General features: G+C 38.8%; 1 protein-coding gene and 1 long non-coding RNA gene across 7 annotated transcripts in view; both read right to left on the minus strand.

Annotated features, from left to right (window-relative positions):
* ALS2 (alsin Rho guanine nucleotide exchange factor ALS2) overlaps window positions 1-14,071 on the minus strand; it is a 93,279-nt gene extending 79,208 nt beyond the window's left edge. For 5 of the 6 annotated variants that reach the window (XM_069068812.1, XM_069068813.1, XM_069068811.1 and 2 more), the window contains exon 1: window positions 13,922-14,071. The gene's annotated coding sequence lies outside the window, so the exon portion shown is untranslated. The remainder of the gene's footprint in view (window positions 1-13,921) is intronic. The other variant, XM_069068810.1, reaches the window with a different exon arrangement.
* A 4,481-nt stretch (window positions 14,072-18,552) lies between these two features.
* The window catches only part of LOC138146771 (uncharacterized), a 1,049-nt gene continuing 350 nt past the window's right edge, over window positions 18,553-19,251 (minus strand). Inside the window, exon 2 of the long non-coding RNA XR_011164571.1 lies at window positions 18,553-18,893. This is a non-coding gene — a long non-coding RNA (uncharacterized lncRNA). The remainder of the gene's footprint in view (window positions 18,894-19,251) is intronic.

A 19,251-nucleotide genomic window follows, 5' to 3' on the forward strand; every position in this document is an offset into this window, starting at 1 on the left:
TGCCATTCAAAGTTATTTCTTTACAAGAGTTCTTGTTATCATATAACTGGTTCTGCTCATTTTACTCTGCCATCAATTCATAACAAGGTCTTTTTCAAATGAACTGCTCTCTAGCTGTGCCTTCCCCATCTTGTACTAGAGAAGCTGGTTTTAACCTAAATATAAGACTCCACATTTATCCCTATTAAATTTTGTCTAATATTCTGCCCAATGTTCTAGCTTATTTGAATAATTACTCCATCATCTCCGGTGTTAGCTATCTCTACTATTTCTGTGTCAATTGCAAATCTATGCCTTTATCAAAGTTGTTTACAAAAATGTTAAACAGGACAAGTCAACCAATAGCTTGTTTAGACTTTAAATAGACTGTGTGCCTTGACACTGAACTAGCTGTGAATCTGCCTAGCTGTACTATCATCTGGTCCACCCACATCCCTCCATCTTTTCCATAATGGTGATTTATGGAAATCTAGGTAAACAATATCTACAGTGTTCTCCTTACTTATCAGTCTAATAAGCTTATCGAAAAAAGAAATGTGCTGAATCTAGTATGACCATATTCTTCATGAAGCTATACTGGCCCTCAGGAACCTTTTTCAGATGTTCACTAACCACATATCCCAACTGCCACAACTCTCAGCCCTGTAATATTCAGGACCACTGAGTGAAGAGATGGGGGGCAAAAAGAGTCCCCCACTTTCAAAGATCTTATATTTAACCAAGTTTATGGGAAGGTTTACACTGAAGTGTAATAGAACATAAGACATTATGGGGCAAAGGTGAAATCCAGAAAGTACACTAACCAATTTTTTTTTATATGTCCTACAACAATGCCAGATGGTAAAAAAAAAAAAGTCAAGATTGTGCCATATAAGAATTGAAAGAACTAGTAACATTTAGCTTGAAGAGAAGATATAAGTGGGTTGGGAGGAAACAGGAGTGCCAACTATAAGTTTCTGAAAAGCTACTACTGGGTGTAAGAAACTTTAGATTTGTCTTGGCCCTCAGGGCAGAACTAGGAGCAATGGGTAAGAAGCTGCAAAGGAGTAAAGTTAGGCCTGAGTTAAGGGAAAAAAATATCCTAATTGTTGGAACAATTCCTAAGTAGAATAGATGACGTCAGGAGGCTGTGGGTTCTCCCTAACTAGAGGTGTTCCAAGAAAGGTTAGATGATTTACTGTGCATGTTGCAGAGGGAATTTTTATAGGTATAGCTTGAACTAAAGCAAGGATTCTTAACCTGGGATTTAAAAAAAAATTTTTTAATAGCTGTATTTCAATATGTTTGGGGTTTTTTTTGTAATACAATATATTTTATGTAATACATTTGTAAACATTATTCTGAGTAGGGGTCTCTAATCTTCCCTAGACTGTCAGAGGGGCCTATATCACAAAAAAAGGTTAAAGAACCCCTCTGAGCTCCCTTCAAATTCAAAATCTACCATTATGAAAGTAATTCTCTAGTTTGTTGAGATTCTGCTAGTGTAAATTTTCTGGATTTCCCCTTTGCCCCATAATGTCTTAGGTTCTATTACACTTCAATGTAAACCTTCCCATAACCCGCATTAAACATAAGATCTTTGAAAGTGGGGACTCTCCCCTGCCCCCGCCATCTCTTCTTTCAATAGTTCTGAATATTACACACAGAGTTGAAAGTTGTGGCAGCTGGAATATACTTATGGACACCAGAGATGCCATGAAATCAGTAAAATATATACTAGTATCCATGACTGTCAGTGAATAGGATGAAAAGTGAAAAGTAAAAAAGTAATGGGCCTTCTCTGTTCTCCTTTCTTAACAGAAGTAAACAGGAGCCTTTGCCAGTACACGTAACATATGTTACTTCTTCCAAATAGTCTAAAAGTTTGGCATATTATACATTCCTGAGGCACACAAAAGGAATAAGGGGCACACTGCCAAACTAACCTAACTATATATAAAACATTTCTTTTTAGGTAAATGTGAGAATTTTATGCCATACAATTTTACTTAGTGTTGTCCCTGCAAACTCCATACATTCCCAAAATCTCTTCCTATTTATGTATATGTGATAGTTACTTATAAAAATTAAAATTAAAAAAACTTTGTTTTTCTCATATTCATTATAGCCTTTATGCCTATTCATCCCACCTCATTTATAGTGCACTGAAAGCAGGATTTTGTCTACTAAATTTTGTTTTCCCTTTCTGATTACTACTATTCTGCACACTGTGAGTAAATACTAAATGAAAACTGAACCAACAGTCTCTTCATCTTTCCTCCAAAATCAACTCACTTAAAACCCTAATTTAAACAGAATAGACACTTCTCTCCATAAGTTAATTAGGTACATAATTAGGATAACAAGAGATGTAAGGTTTCATCTTACTACTAAAAAAGTCTAATTACTTGCAAAAACTAGAATTCATTTAGTCAAATTCCCAGAGCTGCTATTCAACTCTAATATGTCTTGATTGTGTTATGATTTACCAATCCTGGTTTAAATTCTTTTCAGACTTATGCTCTTTTAATAAAACCAACTTACTTCAATATTTCAGAGATCTGTGATTTCATCAGTGTGATCATCTCCTTACCAATGCATATTCCTAAGTAGACATAACTGCTATGACCAAAAAATTTATCATCTGGCTGCCAATCTTGCTATGACAAGCTACTCCAAAGTGATTTAGGTGGTCCCTGGAGGACAAACACAAACCACTATCAGGCCTGTACTCAAAACATTTCCACTTGTCAGGACCGTCAAGGACCTGTGCTCTGGTGGCATTAACTTCAACATCCATGCTGTTAGATAAATATGTAGAACTTTAGTGGAAGCATAAAATTAAATACACCCTAAATTCTTGTCTCTGGGATTATCTGAATATGTTTCACCTGATTATCAATAACATGCTAAATTTTAGTATGAATACCACCTGCATGTAAGCCCCATAAAGGACTATGTCTTTCGTCAAAGGACTCACTTAAATTGGAGAGTTTAATCATCAAATTGACTTTCATTCTTTTTTATTTTTGCCTTTTTGGAGGGCAATTGCGGTTAAGTAACTTGCCCAAGGTTACACGGCTAGGTGTTTTGTGTGGGTGTTGTATGTCTGAAGCCGGAACCAAACTCGGGTCCTCCTGACTCCTGGGCAGGTGTTTCACTCACTGCACCACCTAGTCACCCCTGACTTTTATTCTTAAATTACAATTTCATACACTAGCATTTCTAGCCCAATATTCAGTTGTGGACACCATAATAATTTGAAGGGTACTCCAAAGAAGGAAATCAAATCGTTCTCGGGCCTCAAGTTCTTGACATATGAATATTGGTCGAAGGGACTGGAAATGTTTGTTATGGACTTAGAAAAGAAAGAGAACAAGATACCTTCAGGTATCTGAAGAGTTGTCACATGGAACAGGATTAGATTTGTTCTGCTTGATCCAAGAAGGCAAGTTCAAAACAATTATTCAAATTGAAGCTTGAGGAAAAAAGGACAATTACAATCTAGATATAGAAATAAAAAGATGTAAGGGGAAAGAAAGCATTATGCCTTAGAGTCAAATACTTGTTGACTAAGCTTTAGAACTTAGGAATTGCTTTGTGCACAAAAGGATGCTGTTGCTGCTGAAGCCCGTCTCCAACAGTACTTTAAGAGATTACTGTCATTAAAAGGCCCCATTCTCACTATAGTAGTTGCCAAATTCAAAGCCTCAATCTCCCTCTTTCTCTAACTATTATATTCCTCCAGAAAATGAAGCTATTACAACCTTCACTGGGATGCAGAGTGCAAATTTCAAAGCTATTATTAGTGCATTTCAGTTGTTGGGCATGGACTTTGTGAACTAGTCTGGAAAACTAATAATTATTTATGATGCTGTTTTTATAAGGAAATATATTGACTTATTTTACAAACATTTACTGAGTGGCTATTATATCCAAAGTACTATTATAGGTAACAACTAAGGAAACAAAGAAGAATAAGGTATGGTCCTTACCCTCAAACAGCTTAAAATTTCTGTAGGCCAAACAATTTATAAACACAATTCTGGAACACAGTCTTAGGTTAAGAGTTTATTCAATTAAGTTCAAATATGGTGATTTTTTACAACAAACTAATTCAAGAATCTGCTAATATTGTTTTCTAGCTTTTTCTAAAATATATTTATTTTATCTTATCAAACAAATGCCAGAAACGAATCCAGGGAAAAAGGCCTTTCTCCAAAAACCCCTGATCAACATTGACATGACAGGCAAACTAAAGTTTCAGATTTTTGACTGCCTACTTAATTTATGCTTGAACTCTGAACATAGTGGCCCTTTATAAGAGATATTTTCCTATCAAAGATACATAATCATGAAGTCTGAATGCCTAGCAATGAGGACATTTTGATTTGTAGCTATTTCATTTAGAAAACTATTATTTCTTTCTATAATTCCCATAAAAGATTCTGATAGTGAATAACTAGAATACATGAGAGATGGAATAATTTTTACCAATTTAACACCTAGGTATACCCAAAGCTGACATTATATAGTGAGGGTAAAAGTTCTTAATGGAGGGTCCACTGATAGATTTCAGAGGATCTGTGAACTTGAATAAGGAAAATATACCTTTATTTGAACATAATTTGTTTCTTTTGTAATTACTTTATGTATTTAAAAATATTCTGAGAAGGGATCCAAAGCATTCACTAGACTAACAAAGAGGTACAAAAAAGCTTAAGAATCCTCGAGTTTGACGTTTCATGTACAACCAAATATCATTTTCTTTAAAATTTCATTAAAAGGTGTGATATTTTTATCAATAATCATAGTGGAAAGAATGTTAGATTTGGAGTCTGAGGACTCAGGTTCAAATTATAACTCAGTGATTTTACTGTGTGATCTGAAGCATATTACAACCTTTGGGGGCATCATCAGTAAAATGCTGGAATAGATAACCCTTGATGTACTTTTCAAGCTGCACAGTTATAATCCTAGATTACTCAATTCTATTGAATTTTCATGAAATTTTCAGAGTTATGGGAGTAGATTTTTGACACTAGCCCATCTTCTACCTGAAGCATAAATCCTCTTATTAATATCTCCAATAAGTAATTTCAGAGCTATAGAAGAAACAGTAAGTTAAAATGTAATGTTTAGAATAACTTACAAAGTTATACTGGTTTAAATCCTAAACATGGCAGATGACACAGAATTAGAAAACTTTTTAAATATGAAAGATTCAGCATTAGTGAATTTTTAAAAATTTATCTAATCAGTGATCAAAGTGAGTGGGGCCACATACATGAGCAGAGTATGTGTATGTACATACACATACATACATATGTGTGTAAATACATGCATACATATATTTCTAGTGATTTCTTATGATTTCTGGCTTCCCTTGCATTGTTTGCAGATGACTATGCACTCAATGCAGCTTCTGAAGCTACGACACAATGAAGTATGGATCGATTCTCTGCTGCTTGTGCTAATTTTGGCCTAACAATTAATACCAAGAAAACACTGGTGCTCCATCAGCCACCACCATATGTAGAACCATCAGTTACAGCAAATGGAGCAGTTTTGAATGGTGCGGACAGTTCACTTACCTTGGTAGTGTACTTTCCAGGGATGTACACATTGATAAGGAGGTTGATGTATGCATTGCCAGAGCCAGTTCAGTGTGTGGGAGGCTCCAAAGGAAAGTGTGGCAGAGAAGAGGTATCAACTGATTACCAAACTGAAGGTCTACAGAGCTGTTGTGCTGACCTCATTGTTGTGGGTTTGTGAAACCTGAATCAGTCATTCCAGGAAACTCAATTGCTTCCATTTGAATTAACTTAGGAAGATTCTGAAGATCACCTGGCAGGATAAGGTAGCAGACACTGAGGTCCTTTCTTGAACTAAACTGCCAAGCATTCAAACTCTACTTCAGAGAACACAACTCTGATGGGCTGGCCACATTATTCGAATGCAAAATGTACACTTGCCAAAAAGACAATTTTGTGGAGAACTCACACAGGGTAAGCATTCACATGATGGTCAGAAAAAGCAATAGGACACTCTCAAGGTCTTTCTTAAGAACTTTGGAACTGATTGTGTGACATGGGAGACACAGGAAGTTCAGCATGGCATACCCGCATCAGGCCCAACCTGTGGTAGAACATTCCAAGCTCGTACTGGTCTAATTAGCCACAGTGGGACACACTGTAGCTTGACTTTAGCAGTGATATCACTTTAGTCTTCTTCAAGAATAAAGGATAACAACCAAGAAATCCATGGACGGTGATGAGATTGCGAAATGAAATAGAAAAGGAGGAGAAAAGAGTTCTTAGGATAGTCTTGGGGAACACTCATAGCTGATGTAGGACCAGGATAAAGATCCAGGAAAGTAGATTGCAGTGGAATGGTCAGAGAGGTAGGACAGAGAGGAGAGTATTAAGGAGCAGAGAGTATAAAGGAGCAGAGGTTGACTGACAGTCAAGGGCTGCAGAGAGGTCAAGGAGGATAAGGATTGTGACAAGGCCATTAGATTTGGCAATTTAGAGATTAGACTATCAGACTCATTGATAGAATTTATGAATAAAGAGAGACAGGGAACATAAATGAGAGACAACACTGTAAAGCATAAAATGGATAATTTTGATTATATTAAAGAATTTTTGTACAAATAAAACCAATGTAGCCAAGATTAGAAGGAAATTATAAAACTGGGGGGGGGAGATTTTATAGACAGGTTCTCAAATAAAAGTCTCATATCATAAATATATAGAGAACTATGTCAAATTTATAAGATTATGGTTCATTCTCCACATCAAAAGATATGAACATGCAGTTTTTTGATGAAGAAATCAATATTACATAGTCATATGAAAATATGCTCTAAATCATTATTGATTAGAGAACTGCAAACTAAAATATTACCTCACATCCATCAGATTGGCTAAAATGATAGAAAGGGAAAATGACAAATGTTGGAGGGAATATGGAAAAATTGGGACACTAATATATTGTTGGTGGAATTATGAACTGATCCAACTGTTTTGGAGAGCAGTCTGGAATTAAGCCCAACATTTGTGGATACCGTTTGGCCCAGCAATACCATGATTAGGTATGTTTCCCAAGGTGATCAGGGAAAAAGGAAAAGAATCTATATGTTCTAAAATATTTATAGCAGCTGTCTTTGTGGTGGCAAACAATTAGAAATTGAAGGTTGGGGAATGGCTAAAAAAAAAAAATAAAGTTGTAGTATGATTGTGATGCAATACTACTATGCTATAGGAAATGATGAGTTGATTGATTTCAGAAAAACATGGAAAAACATGTATGAAATAATGAAGACTGAAATGAGCAGAACCAAGAGAACATTGTTTATAGTAACAGCAATATCCTCTGAAGAACAGCTATGAACAACTAAGTTATTTTGAATATAATACTCAAATCATCTACAAAAGCTCCTATGAAGGAAGATGCTACATACCTCCAAAGAAAGAACTGATAAATAGATATATACTCTCTAGGGTGGACTCTGAAGGGAAGGAAAAAAAAATAAAAAAAGTGCACAGCAGAGAACAAAAAAAAACTCAAGAGGAAGCACAGAAAAACATAATAGTTTTGAAAATGATAGGTAGTATTTATTACATAATTTTTCAAAAAAGTTGAATATTGTGAAAAGGAGATTTGTGGTTTCATATTGTATCCACTTTTTGCATTGTATTATGTACATTTTTCTTTTTGTATTTAAGTTCAAAAATGATTTTTTTCAATAAGGTTAAAAACAAGTCATTGGTTACTTTGGAGAAAGATGTTTCACTTTATGAAGTCAAAAGCCAGACTATAGAGAGCTAGGAAGAAAGTGGAGGCACCTATTGTGGATGGCTTTTTCAAGGACTTCACTGGCAAAAGGGAGGAAAGAAATATAGGATAATAGCCACTGGAGATGAATGAAGTGAGAATTTTTTTTTAAAGATGATGAAGAAATAAGCACATTTGTAGACAACAGAGAAGCAGTCAGATGACAGAGAAATAAGATTAGAGAGCATGGGGATGACAGAAGGGGCAATCTATTGGAAAAGATGAGATGGAATGGAATCACAAAGGCTCTACTGAAACAAGTGCTATTATTAACCCCATTTTATAGATGAAGAAACTGAGAATGAGAAAGGTTAAGTGACTTGCTTGCGTCACAGAGCTAGCAAGGGTCTGAGACAGGATCCAAATTCTAGTTTCCCTGACTACGTCCAGAAGTCTTTCCACTATACCAACTCACTTCATTTTAATGCATATAAGTGTTATGGAATATTATTGCAGAAAGGAAAAATATGACAGATACAGAGCAACTAGGAAGACTTGCACAAACTGATACAGAGTGAAATTTACACCATCACCACCACATATGAGAATGTTGGGGAAAAGAATTTTTAACTATTTGTTTGTTACAAGTGCTTCTATTTGAGGAAGGAAAAAGGTGAGCTACTGGTAGTGGTAAGGATGTAAAAAAAGAGAGAGTGAGCAGAAAGAACATTTAAATATACACTGAAAACGAAAATATTCAGAAATGGAGAAAGGACAATTTTATCATCAGTATGTTAAATTTAATATGCTTTAAAAATATCCTCTTTTTTGCTCTTTGTGCAAAGAAATCTAAATATTGATGACTAAGTTTATAATAAAATCACATACAAAATGTTTAAAACTCAGTTAAATTAAAAGTAAATAAAATTGTAAACATTTATTTTAAATTACTTTTGTTACTTAATTATATACACTTGTAACTGTTTACTTTTTAATATTAGTAGATCTAAAACAATAACTAGGAATGGGCACCTGTATTTATAATATTTGCTCCACTAGAGTGTTTTGTAAAAAAAAAGAAAAAAAACTGTAAAATATGCTTTTTTTAAAGCTGTATCTTCACTTGTAAGTATCAATGTTTTCTACATGGACAAAGATGATGCCATAAATATATGAAGTAATTTAGATTCTGGGATATTAAACCACTAGAATCTAATACAGGATTTTTATACTTTTGCATTTTCCAAGAGTACAACAATAGTATTTTTTTTGCCTTTCTCAAGGGTCTAAAGACCCTTAAAAAAAAAAAAGTCCTCCGCAGTCTTTTAGAAAGAATCACTCAGGATTCCTAAGCACAATATTTTCCCAAGAGCTATGCATCAAACACAAAGCAAAACTATCTAAGTAATTCGTTTGCCTCTGCTCCTGAGAAAAGCTACCTACAGGAGCAGTAGTGGCACATCTCTCTGAGTAGTAGTGGAAGACAGAATATCCTTCCCCCTCCTCCATTCATCCTCGCCTGACCCTTCCCTACTCCTGTCCCCCCATTCCCTAGTCCCCCCCCAAAGTAGTTTTGATAAAGTCATATGGGAAGAGAAAATCCACATGTTGTCTTCCACTATAGGGTAAAGTGTAAATGCCTTGAAAGTAGGGACTGTTTTCCCCTTTCTTTGTATCCCTCATGCTTAGTAAAATACCTGGCATATATATAGTAATCATGTAATAAATGCTTATTGACTAAAACTGATATCCTTTAATCAGAGTTTTACTCTTAACAAGAATGGAGGCTGAATTGGATGGCAGTGCTCTGGAACTAGTTAGAAACCTAAATTTCATTTCTATTTCTACTACCTATCTCTATAAAAAAGGATACTATATAGAATGAAAAAAGTGTTATTATTGCATTAAGTTTTGGGGAAAGAAAAGGTTAATAATACACAATATGTGATAATAAAGTGAAACACTGACTGATGAGTGGGAGTTTGTCTTGCCACTGGACTTCCATGACTCTAGAAGACAGACTGAGGATGACAGCCATGCAACTCTTCTTCACTTAAATCCAATTCATGCCCAAGTCAAGAAATCACCCCATTCTGTCACTGGTCCTCTTTGAAAATGAAGGATGAACAACAGCAGCTGTGTGACCTGGGGCAAGTCACTTAACCTGACACAATTTCCTTCTCTGTATGATAGGGTTAATCACACTGTTAGTATTTATCCCACAGGTTTGTTGTGAAAATCAAATGAAATCATCTGTGCAGAATGCTTCACTCAGGAATCTATCTATACACTTAAAAGTGGTCCTTTGCTTTTCCCTTAATATCCAAGAAGCAAAATCTGTCATAAATTTCAACACTGCTCTAAGTTTACTTTCCTATTTTATGGTTTCCACTCTCCCCAACTCCTTTATGGAGGTTCCCTTATACTTCCCCCCACAATTGAGGCCATTCAACCAACAGCTCCCTCTTTTCTTCTCCTCCTCATCTCATATCTCCGACATTATCTCCCACCACCTCTTCCTCACTCTAGTTTGAAGAAGAGATGGTTCTTTTGTTTGTCAAGGTCAATCCATCTACGTTGACCTTTGATCCTATCTCTTCCTGTCATCTCTAGCAGATTGCCTCCATCATAGTCACTCTAATCTTAAGTCCGAAATCTGTCCCTATCTACTGGCTCCTTCCCTCGCTAACTACAAACATGCCCACATCTCCCTGTTTTCATTTGATCCTACCATCCAGGTAAGCTATAATCCTGTAACTCTCCTCCCCTTTATAGCTAAAGTCCTTGAAAGTGTTCTACAATGAATACTACCACTTCCTATTCTCATCTCTCTTTTAAACCCTCTTCAATTTGTCTTCCAACCTCATCAGCCAACCAAAACTCCTTTCTCCAAAGTTACCAATGATCTCTTACTTGTCAACTCCAATTACCTCTTCTCAATCTTCATTTTTTTTTAAATCTCTGCATCATTTGTTAACTGCCTCCTCCTCCCTGATAAATTCTGAGTTTTCATGACTTTCTCTCTTGGTTTTTCCTATCTGTCTAATGACATCTTCTCTGCCTCGTCTGCTGGATCTTCATCCATGTCACATCTATGAACTGAGGTCTCCTAAAGCTGTTAAGATTCCTTTAATCTATTCTTTCCCACTTGGTAATCTCATCAGCTTCCATAGATCCAGCCTTAGCGTCTCACCTGAGCTCCAGTTCTGAATCATAAGCTTCCTGCTGTACATCTTCAACCGAATGTCCTCAAGGTATCTCAAACTCAACAAGTTCAATCCTTTATATTTTCTGTAAACCCTCTCCTCTTCCAAACTTCCCTATTACTGTTGATCATATCCAGGTTCACAACTTTGGTGTCATCCTTCATTCTTTTTTTTTTTTTTAAATCAATTGGGGTTAAGTAACTTGCTCACAAGGTTACATGGCCAGGTGTTTCTGGGTGGGTGGTAAGTGTCTGAGCCTGGATTCAATCCCCAGGTCATCCCAACACTGGAGCCAGTGCTCTTACTTGCTGAGCCAACTGGTCGCCCCCATCCTTGATTCTTTGCTCTCATTCACTCTATCTATAGTCAGTTGCCAAATCCGATTTTTTTTTCCACACCTCTCCCATACATTCTCTTCTCTCCACTTATACAGCCACCACCCAGTTAAAGTCCTTATTAACTCTTGCCCAGACTACTACAGTAGCCTTGTAATTGGTCTCCCGGTCTCAAGTTTCTACCCACACTCCAATTCATCCTACACTCAACAAAGTGATCAATCAAAGTGATATTCCTAAAGCACAGATCTGGTGATGAGTCTCTCTGAATTTAGGCTGGTCTTTGGATAATATACATTATATCACTAAGATAGCATTAGAAGCCTTTCCAGATTGATTAGGTCTTGCCAGAGCTTGTGTTATACCTGCAGTCTTGGGGAACTCTGGATCACTTCTACTCTATGAAAAGGAATCAATAAAAAAAAACCAAGTAAAAAAAATCTACTACTTGAAAATTCTCAACTTTTCTGAGGTTGTGAGACCCATACTTTCTTGTGCCATGAAACTCTCAAGTTCTGCATGTCCTTAGGTTTGGTATACCAATTGAACAAATTTAAATAACAACAACTAGCTATTTAAAGTTTGCAATGGCCTTTAAAAATATCCCAATTTTACAAATGAAGAAACTGAGGCATTCAGAGATTAAGTAACTTGCCCAGGTCACATGGCTAGTGTCTGAGGCAGGATTTGAATTCAGATCTTCCTGACTCCAGATACATCTCTCTATCCACTGCAATACTTAGTTGGCTCTAATATGGACAGCATTAGTATTTTCCCCATAAAACCTACTAAAGTTTCTCAAAGAATCATGATGTAAAGAATAAGCATCCCCTAAAAAGACCAAATTTCATATACAGGTAGGTCTTGATTAGTGAGAAAAATGAATCACAAAGTCATCCAGCCTTGAACTGGCAGATGAAGTAAATAAGCTTTTCACAAAAATTTTTAGTTCCTTCTACTTAGAAAATAAAGGAGTTATTTATGGTCTGAGATATTAGAGGCAGAAATGAAGCTTAAGTTCTTGAAATTTTATATAGTATCACAATAAAATTTCTGAAAAAAACTGCTAATTCTAACCCAATTTATAAGAAAATATGCAAAGGAGCTATGATTTTATCAGTGTTGGGACTCTGCTCCCTCCATCAACAATTATCTGAGACACATAACAGTTAAGTGACTTGCTGAGGGTCATGTCATTGTCAGAAGAGGAATCTAAACCAAGATCTTATTAATTCCAAACTAATGTTTTCCCCATCCCAGAATAAAATAACTTTAATAAACAAAAATAAATGCTAAAAGTGACCATCAGTGTGCAAAAGCTGCATCTATAAACCCACAAATCGAAACCAGCTCAGTTTGTGAGGAGAAAAAAACCCCAAACCTCTAATTTATGTAGTGTATTAAGATTTAGAAAGTGCTTTTTTTCTAGTTCTAGAAGATTTCTTCAACAAATATTTATTAAGCATGCTCTAAAAGAAGTGTTGCAGGAGACACATGTATAAAGAGAAGGTCCTTGCTTCCTGAGAGCTAATAATTTAAAAGACAAGATACGTGTACAAGGATAACTACAATATCAAAGAGAAGGTAAGTAATTAGGAGAAGCAGTAAACACCATGCCTTAAGCAAGGAGAGTTAGAAGACTCTCCTCGAAATAAGCATACACCAAACTTTCTGGCTGAAAAGTTACCAAATGGATGCTGAGGAAATACGGTACGGATTTGTGCTTGGGTGCCCATCCTAGTCCTCGAGTAAAGCACTTCGGTACCCAGGCTTCAGTGCTTTTCAGTCGTCAGTCGTTCGGGAATCAATCACTGAGAGATTTAACTACACTTCTAACTCAGGTTCCATCTCCCTAAGGCCGCCTGATTACCACGGGCTCTCTTCCATAAGACAGGGAACTTTTCCCCGTAACTCAGGACTGCAGAGCCCTTTTCCCCAGGGGTCTCCTTCCTCTCCCTCTTCTCCCCCCCCCCCCCCCCCCCCCCCGTCATTATTTCATGCTTCACACTTTGCACAAAGTTCACCACCTTAAAGGCCGTTATTCGGCAGGCCACTGCTAACCCTGCGCATCGGGGGTCTGAGCCCGCGGTCCAGCCGGACCCAGGCACCGCCACTCCACTCACCGACTCGCTACCTACCCCCGAAGCCTAAGGCTGCATCCCCAAGGGGACGACGCGCGCCTCAGGGGGAGGAGGGGAGTCGGCAGGTGAGGCAGAAGGAAACCGCAGCCCGGCAGCAGCAAGGAGACCGGGGCAAGGCCAGCAGCCTCCGGGGGACCAACGAGGTGGGAAGGGAGGAGAGGGCAGCTCCGGGCAGCGAGACGGGAGCCGCGGCCTGGCGGAGGGAGGGCCAGGCGGCCCGGGCGCTCCGCCGGCCGGGAGTCCCGCTGAGCCCCGGAGGCCCCAGCCCGACACTAGAGCTCCCTGGGAGGCTTCGGCCGGCGCCCGACGCCTCTCCGGCCCTCTCGGCCGCCACCTCCCGTCACAGCACCGGGCTAGGTCTGGCTTCGCTCGCCCGAGCGCCTCGCTTTCACTTGAACTGAGCTCTCAGCCCACCGCCCCCGGATCCCTCGCGGGCCCCGCCAGGCTCTGACGGCCGCTGCTGCAGCTCTGTTGCCCTCACCTCTCTGCCGCCGTCGTAGCCGCCGCCGCCGCAGCCGCCGTCGTCGTCGCCACCGCCGCCACCGCCACCACAACTACGGCGAGATCAGCTGATTCACTAGCGCTGGGCGGCGGGGCCTCGAGGGGAAGGGGCGGGGCTGGACAGAGCGCGAACCAGTCAATGGGGAGGGCCGAAATGTAAAAGAAGGGAGGGAGGGAAAAGAGCATCTTAACGGAGCCGCGCTTGGGTCAAACTTTACAAATAAGCGTTTGGGTTTGGTCCCGCCCATTCTTCTCTTCTTGCATTGGTTGGCTGGTGCGGGGAGAGCGAGGGGAAAGGCAGCCACTGAAGGGGAGCTGTTGCAACGGTGACGTATAGGTGTCGTCATTAGCATCCTAACGCCTTCTCTGCTTCCCATGGTAACAGGTGCCTGGACTTGGAGGGATCGGGAGGAAGTCTGGTTGTTTGGGGCCTTATTTGTTTGGTTCTGGTTTAAAAGAACAAGCATCTGGTGGCTGTATCATTGTCATTAAACTTGTAGAGACAATATTTACCTGCCCCGTGGTCCTCTGCACGCCCACACCTTCTCGCACACCTGGTGTCGCAGCCACACATGTCTGATGCCAGTAAGTGTCATACCCTGGGCACGCAGAACCTCCAGCCAGCACACACTCAGTCCTCCAGCCACCACGTATTAAGGTTCTATTAGCTGAAGGCTCTGTCCTATCGATCAGCCAACAAGTATTTATTACTCGCCTCATATGATGACAATGCATTCCCATGACAGTGAGCGTCATATCTTGAGCACGCAGAACATCCAGCCAGCACACGCTTCAGTACTGCGAGGGGCTGAATTCAATCCAACCCTCAGGTATTAACGTTATATTAGGTGCGAGGCTCTGTGCTATCAATCAACAGATATTTATTAAGGGCCTGTTTTGGGCCAAATGCAGTCAGTGCCGTGCTCTGAGGATATAAATTAAGAGAATGAAGCAATCTCTTCTCCAAAGGAGTTTGCATTCTAGTGCTGGGGGGGACCCATTGTCATTTACCAAAGATCTTACAATTGAATACCTGGGCTATTCACTCAAACTGTTTTCACTGGGATTTTCGTTGTGTGGTATGTTTATTGATTGATTAATTGAAAGAGCCCCGAATTTGGGGTTAATAGACTTGTATTCGAATCCCAGCTCTGCTGCTTTCTAATCCGATGGTTTGAGTCAATGAATAAACATTAAACTCGTACTATGTGCCAAGCGTTGTGTTATTAGTAGGCAGAGCAGAGGAAGGCAAAAGACAATTTTCTCATTTAATCTTCACAATATCCCTATAAGGAAGATACAAATATTAGTATCATTATTCGAGAAAACTGAGGAAAAAAAGGTTGTGACTTTCTCAAAATCAGCCAAAATCCTTGCTAACAATCAATAGATAAGACACCATGGAAACAAATATGTACGTAAAAGCTACATACAGGATAAATTTAAAATGATCAATGGAGAAAAGGCATTAGAATGAAGGGGAATTGGGAAAGGCTTCCTATAGAACGTGGGATTTTAGCTAGTGATTTTGAGAAAGTCACCACCTTTTCCCCCCTCAGTTTTCTCACTTGTAGAATAATGACGCTAACATTTTTATCTTCCTCACAGGGTTATTGTGAAGATCAAATGAGGCAATGTATGTAAAGTGTTTTACATACATTTACAAATGTCAGCATTCACTTTCTTCCCATAGACATAGAGCAGCTAGCTAAAGGGGCGAGTGTAGCCCTGACTATATAATAAGCATTTGATAAATTATTATTATTATACTGCTAGATGAATAATGTTTGTATCATTTTTTTTACACTGAAGGAGTTCCATACTTAGCACAGAGCAGTAATCATGGCTTATATTTAGGTAATGCTTTACATACTTTTTCTTATTTGATCCCCATAACAGCCCTGTGAAGTAGTCAAGGAAGGTCTTATTATCCTTATTTTAGAGATGAGTCATACTGAGGTTAAGTAGTATGCCCAGTGTAATACAGATGGTAATTGGAGAATAGGCCTGTGAACTCAGGTTTTCTGACTTCAGATCCACTCTAATTTTCATTACACCACTCGACTTTCATAAATATTAGTATATGAATTTTTTTTACTAGTAGCCCTTCAATGTTGATCAAGTGAAATAGCAAGACTATTTCTTTAAATGTAGACAGTGTCCCCCAGAGTCCTATTAGATAGTTCTTTAAAGAAATTTTTTTTATCAGTTATGAAAACACAGGGAGAACAGCAAGGTTATCACTTTCTGTCTGTAGAGGCAAGCCAGATTTGTGCATAGAGGGGGTATAAAAAGAAGGGTTAGGCTATTGGGTTCCTGCTTCCTTCTGATATATGATTTAAAGCAATAATCTGAAGCCTTTCCACTGCCAACTCAAACTCCTACAAGAATAGCTGCAATTACTTCAGCCACTCTTGTAGCCTTCACATCATATATGGGCCCAGATGGACAGAGTAGAAAAATTCTGAAATAAACTAGCAAGGATGGCTATGTGCAGATTTTGCAGAAGTCATGTACAGGAGTGATTGTGTAATATGTGTTAGGAATATAAAGACAATGTCCCTTCCCTAAAGGGGCTTACATTTTAATGGGGGTGATGACATGCATATGTATAAGTATACATATAATATATACAAATAAATACATGGTAGTTATGGCAGGGGAAGTGAAAAATAAACTCTGAGAGCTATAGTTTTGCCTATGCTCTCTCCTGAGCTTTAGTTCCATATGACTTTGTTGTTGAGTTGTGCCTGACTTCTCGTGACCCCATTTGGGGTTTTCTTAGCAAAGATACTGGAGTGGTTTGGCATTTCCTTCTCCAACTCATTTTACTATGAGGAAGCTGAGGCAAAGGGGAACTTGCCTCGGGTCATATAACAAGTAAGTGTCTAGGGCCAGATTTGAACTCACAAAGATGTGTCTTCCTGACTCCAGGTCAGGCACTCTATCCACTGCTCCACCTAATTGCCTAGAATCTATTAAATATTTCAAAATGGATATCCTGAAGGCAGCTCAAATTCAAAACGTCACTTGAAAAAAAAATATTAGACACACAAAAAAAGACAAGACAATTGATCTATGAGCTGGGTTGGAAGACAGTAGCTGATTCCAGTAGTCCAAATAGAGGAGCTGGCCTGTCTTCTCCTCTGAGATTGTCTGTGAGCAGTTTAAAAAACATGTAACCTCAAACCTTTGGACTGGCATTCCCTAAACTGAACTTTATACTATGACGATAGATCTGATTGTGGGGAGAACAAGAGAGCCAGATGAAACTTAATGCCAAAGTATTGCTACAAGGGTCTGGTTGCTTGGATGAGTTTCCTTTTCTGTCTGTAATTCTCTGATTTGGGCTGTATTGTAAACTTCTTGAGGTCTTAGGCATGGACCATGGCAGCCATGTGGACAATGAAGGCTTTGTATCCTAAAGTAAGCAACAGCTGTATTATTGATGACAATTTCCTTTTTTTTCTGCAATCGGCCTGAGGTTATCACCACCCCTTCACAAAGGCAGAGATGGCATGATTATCACATGGGTACATGACAGGAAGCTGTTAAAACTAGCCCAATAGATTCCAGAATCAGGATCCAATAGGATTCTGACAGGCTGGAACAATGGGCTGAACTCAAAAAAGGCAACCCCGAGTCAAAAAGTCAGCTTCTCAAATAGAGGATGAGGGGTATATGGGTATACAGTAATTTATCCATTTAAAACAGCAATAACACATAACCTTGGAGGCTTCACTTAATTCAAAATCCATTATGAGTTAACAGTGTTGTCAAAGAAGTGGGAGCCTAAGTTATGTTAGCAGAAATGTAGTGTTTAGAAGGAGGAAGATGACTGGAATACTGTGTTCTATACTAACCAGACCCACATCTGACATACTGTTTGGTTTGAGGCATCACATTTTTTTTTTGAAGAGCAAAGGGAAGGCAATTGGGGTTAAGTGACTTGCCCAAGGTTACACAGCTAGCTAAGTGTCAAGTGTCTGAAGCTGGATTTGAACTCAGGTCCTCCTGACTCCAGGACTGGTGCTCTACTGGCTGTGCCACCTAACTGCCCCTTGGGCATCACATTTTAAGAGGGGCATTAATGAGTCAAATCATGTCCAGAGCAGAATAACTAGGGTGGTTAAAATAAACAAACAAAAAACTTGGAATATGCCATGGAGGAAGGTTTTAAGGGACTTGGGATAATTAGGGAAAGGGGAAGTGAATAAGTATTTATGTAACACCTACTATGTGCTAAGAACTTTACAAATATTATCTCATAAAAGTTAAGGGACTTAGCCAGATTCACACTGCTAGTAAGTGGCTGAGGCTAGATTTGATCTTAGATCTTTCTGACTCCAGGTCTAGCAATCTTCTCACTGTGCCACTTAGCTGTCTGGACTATTTTTCCCGGTTCTAAGCAGGGAAGCTTATTTTTCCAAGGTCACACAGCTAGTGAATGGGAGAGCCAAGGTTTGAATTCAAGTTTTCTGGATTTGTATCTAATACTTTTTCTACTGCACCTTCTTTTCAGAAAGCTCATACATCCTCCTTCTAACCATACCCCAGCAGCGGCTTTTTCTTTTTTGTTTATCATATTAAAATCAATTTTACAAATTAAAATGAAATTCAAAAACATTTACTGATGTATTTTGTTTTTAGTATCACCTAATTGCTCCCATTCTTTCCCTTTCCCACTCCCAGAGAGTCATACATTGTAACAGAATTTAAAAAAGAAAAAAATCAGCAAAACTAATTAATGTGTCAACAATGATATGCAACCCAAGCAATTATTTTGTGAACTATTGAGTTGTTTGGTTTTTGTTGTTGTTGTTGTTGTATCCAACTCTTTGTGACCAAAGGAGTTTTTGTGACCAGTGACTCTTCATGTCTGACTTCCCAATGTACCTCAGTCCATGCGATTTTCTTGAGAAAGATACTGGAGTGATTTGCCATTTCCTCCCCTAGTGACAAACAGAGGTTAAGTGACAAGGTCACACAGGAAGTTTCTGAAACTGGATTTGAACTCAGGTCCAAACTGAACCTGAATTTGAACTTCCTCCAAGTCCAGCCCTCTATCCACTGCATTACCTAGTTTCCTTTTTGTGAACTACAGATTGGTATTAATAAAAATGTTATTCGTGTGTTCTCAACTTTACCATTGCTATCATCCATTAGAACTACAACTAGGGTGGGGCAACAGAAATAGGGAGGAGTCCTTCCCCCTCATGTGGCATGACACCGATCCCTTGTCCAGCACCCCCTGGATTCCATTGCAATGGTGCCCCTCTCTTAGTTCCCATCTTCCTCTGCTGCCATATC

This window comes from Petaurus breviceps, unplaced genomic scaffold (assembly GCF_028583685.1).
Source record: "Petaurus breviceps papuanus isolate PSGF00001 unplaced genomic scaffold, PetGlider_PUasm1.0 90769, whole genome shotgun sequence".
NCBI classification, from domain to species: Eukaryota; Metazoa; Chordata; class Mammalia; order Diprotodontia; family Petauridae; genus Petaurus; species Petaurus breviceps.